Below are 4,480 nucleotides of genomic sequence, written 5' to 3' on the forward strand. Positions count from 1 at the left end.
CTCAACTTGACTTGCAAATGAATTATTACTCTACGGTTCTCAACACATTCCTTAATTCCAGCAGAATAACAATCCAATTCAAATCCTGGAATTATAAGATGAAACGCACAACTCGTCCAAATCAAAATACAAATCCAGAATAGAACTAAGGAATAACGGAAGCTCCTTATCAACTCAGAGACTCAGGCTCTGTTACACTTCTAGGAAGAACAATGGAGATCAGCCGCGCATGTTTTGATTTCGCACCACCAAGGAACAGAAGAATGCTTCGGTCATGGTGGAAATGAAGGAGATCGAGTGGAAGAGAATGAGAAAGGATTAGAGACGGCGAAAGCAAAGTGATTGCAGGGAGGAATCGATGATGATCAGCTCGAGAGCGAGAGAGTGTGGAAGACGGCCCTAAATGAAACCCCGTGCGGTGATGTCTGTTAATCGAATCTGGGGCAGTGAGTATAGAGTGAAGACGATGATGAGCTGTCTCCCAATCTCTTCCAACGGTTCGTAACAGAATTTTCTCTTTCCCTCCGGTTCATTCAAAACGCAGCACTTTGTTATTCAAGATCTTTCTCTCATTCTCTTGGGCTAGGCCTGAACCTTATGTCTTGTGTTTCTGGCCCAAGATCTGACAAAACAAATCGAAAGAGTAATTGGTCCACAGCCCAAAAGTGCTAAAAAAAATGACACTTGATTCCTCACTTGATCAGTTATAATTTTTTTTAATTTTTTATTTGTTTCCTACAAAACAATTACATTTAAATCACAAAATTGCTGTTTGATCTACCGATTAAGCCCAGAATTCTTTGCACAAAAAGGATTTATCACCAAGTAGACAAGAGTCTCATTCTTTTCCATATCATATATCTTGAAAAATCTTATTTGTTGATCTTTAATTACCTTGATGATGACAGGGCACAAGAAAATCGATCCCAAGTCTTTATCAATAGGCAATGCATGCCCACATTTACCCCCACTGGACAAAGAGTCTCATTGTTTTCTATTTATGCCAGAGTGCTATTTCTTGTTAATGAGCTCATGAGTATTCCAAGCAATCAGATGGCCATATATTGAAAAGATTTTGTAACCTTTGCATAGAATAGATGGAATGTCTTTTATACACACACACACACATATATATTGGAGTTGTTTGTGAGCCTTTGTGCTGAGAGGTTTCAGTTCGAAACATTCCAAGTATATAAATTTTTATATTAATCGACTGAGTTCGTGGCTGTTGTGCTCCCAGAATTGATTACAATTTGAACGCTTTTTCCTCCCATAGATGTAGCTATTGGAAGTGCTGGCGTCATTATAATTGGGTTGATGGTTATTCTATTGCGGAACAAACAAAGAATAAAGCAGACATATTTGCAGGAACAGTGGCCTCAGTAAGATTTGAACTGATCAGGCAAAGTTGATCAAAGTCAAATTCTTCACCAAAAAACATGATTGAGAAATGGGGTAGTTCAGAAGTCAAATGATCAGGCAAAGTTATTTAGCGTTTGATCCCTAAGCTTTTTTTGCCTTATTCATGATGGTCCATATACTACAAGTTTTGCTGCTTTTGAAGAATCGCTGCATGTTAGCCCTTATCCTTGTACCCTTTCAAGCCAAGAAATATGCGATCCACCAGAATCACTATTTGATGAATATTCATATTAAACATGAAGACAGTGCAAAATTTTCGTATTCATGCTACTGCCCATGTTTTTTAATTCGTTAAAACTAACTTCTTTGAGTGTTTTGTTTTGAAATGATGAAATCTATCCAGCATTTTTAAGTATCTTTCCTCTAGTTATATAGATAAAAGTTTACACGGTGTTTGGTTCTTTGGAGCAATGAGGAATCTACTACTAATGTGAGCATTTGGTCTACTGTCCATATTAAATTATCGTAATTATTGATTTTGGAAATATTTATTGATTCGTATGGTGCGAGAATCAAGTGATAAGGAGGTCGATTTGAAGCAAAGTCTCAACAACGTCAATCAAGGGGCAGTTTGGGAAAAAAGGAAGTTAGAAAGCTTTAAAAGGACTTTCTAGAAGTCAGGAAAGTTCACATTGCAGTTTGAAAAAAAAATCCAAGTTTACTTACTATAGGTTCTTTACTTGCAATGGTAGCTTTTGGGAGGGAGTAAATATTTTCTTAAGCAAAACTTGTTTCAAACCAAAATGATTTCAAAAAACAATATTTTGTGATATAGGGGTGTTTGGCTTTTTTGCCAAACCATGGTTTGGCAAAAAATTTGCCAAACACCCCTTTTTTTTTTTTAAAACCAAGGTTTGTGGCAAAACCTTGGTTTTGGCCAACAAAACCTTGGTTTGGGATAAGCTTGCAGGGATAGCTTCTGAGGGAGAATTATTGGCTCCAACGGTACATTAGCTCACGGTTTGGGAACAAGCACGCAGAGGTCCGTTCAGCTCTCACGGTTTGGCCATTCAACCCGGCACGCCTCTTCTCTCCCATTCATCGCCGTCGCCCACATAGAAGATCCGTTCAGCTCACCGATATTCACCGGCTTGCCAGTGTTGCTGGCCACGGTGCGCACCACCACGTCCACCTCGTCTCGCACCGACTGCCACAATTCCCCCCGCTTGTGGCTGAAGAGCTTCATGACGTAGAGCTTGCGCATCTGGCGCCAGAAGGGGCCGTAGTGAGCGAAGGCCATGTCGGCGCGGTCGTAGGTGAGGTAGCTGATGGCTATGGTGGTGGGTCGGTTGGAGAAGATGTTGTCGTGGACCTGAAGAACTTAGCAAGCGGCGTCGAGGTCAGATTTCTGATTCACTTCTTCCCATTTGTTCCGAGTCGACAAGGGAAGGCACGGGGCGTGGCTGAACCATCTACGATGGGGGGAGCAAATGCACAGGGAAGAAGCTTAGATAAGAGAATACATTCTCGCATCGCTTTTTTTGAGGTGGAAAACGCCGCCGTATTGGGATTAATATTTATACACGATTACACGCTAATTTTTTATAGGATTAATATATATTTATTTATAGGATATATATACACACTAATTTTTTATAGGATTAATATATATATATATATATGCACACTATATTTCTTTGGCAAAATAAATCATTTTCCTAAAAACATATTTATTCATAGGATTAATACACACACACACACACTAATTTTTTATTATTTATACCTTATTTATTATGTTGCCAAAATATATATTATTAATAAATTTATTACTTAAAATAAACATATATTATGAAATATATCTTATATGTAATTATCATTTAAATTTATGTCCTTTTTAGTAATTTCTACATACCAAAAAGCACTTTTGACATTAATTATCCAAACACTCTCACTTTACCAGAATCACTTTTTCAGAAAATCTATTCTTTCAAAATCTATTCTCTCCAGAATCTATTCTCCAGAAGCTATTCTCCAAACCATGGTTTGAGCTATCCAAACACCCCCTAAAATATGTTTGTATAAAAGGGTTTAGAGTACTTTAGAGGCCAAGGTTTTCAAAATTGACATGAATAAATTATTATTACCATATATATGTGTGTGTTTTTCTCAAATTTAGTTTAGATATTGAACTTGACTAATTCTTTATCCAATGAATTAGGAAATGTTTATATTGTAAGTAAATGAATAACAAGAGATATTAACTCGAGGGAATCACTTCTATCAAATTCTTATTCATTTACCAAGCTTATTTCAAAAAAATACACTACAAAAAACAGATTATTACTGACAGAAAATTATTCCGTCGCTAATTTCTGAAGAATTACAAACAGAAATTTGGTCGCTAAATTTAGAGACGGAATTTTTTCCGTCACTTATATTAGAGAGGGATTAGTGACGGAATTTCTATCGGTCACTAATCCATCAAAAAATCTGTCAATAAATATTTAGTGACTGAATTAGGGACGGAGTTTTTTCTGTCAAAAATTTCTGTCGCTAAATTGTTTGTCACATAAGTTTTTGTCACTAATTCCGTTGCTAATTCTATTCCATCGCAATTTCATCGCTAATTCATCACTAATTTTAAATTTCATTGTTTTAGATTATAATCTTGCAACAATTTACATAATAACAATTAAGAATATAATGATTTTAAAAAAATTTAATTATAAAATAAATTGATATATTTGTGGCCTTGGTGTTAATAAAGATATCTTCATCATTCATGTTATCATTAGGTATATACTGAAAATAGGAAGACAATTTCTTAGAAAAGTTGTTTATATTTCGTTAAAATAAACTCCTCTTGATTATTAATAATAATTAAAAAATATAATAAGAATATTAATAACTTATACAAACTGATATAAGAAAAATAATAATTTAATCATAAGTACAATATGTTGGCGGCAGCACCTGCAAAATAGATTAGTTAATCCGAGTGACGTCCTAAGGACGCTGTCCTTAAGAGCTATTCCGCAACCACCGGTAGATAAGGATGCGGCACTCTCAAAGATTAAACAGATCCTTCCTGTAAAACAGGGTGAGCAAAATAGTAGAA

Source organism: Neltuma alba, unplaced genomic scaffold (genome assembly GCF_004799145.2).
Source record: "Neltuma alba isolate B1F8T4 unplaced genomic scaffold, ASM479914v2 tig00011700_pilon, whole genome shotgun sequence".
Classification (NCBI taxonomy): Eukaryota; Viridiplantae; Streptophyta; class Magnoliopsida; order Fabales; family Fabaceae; genus Neltuma; species Neltuma alba.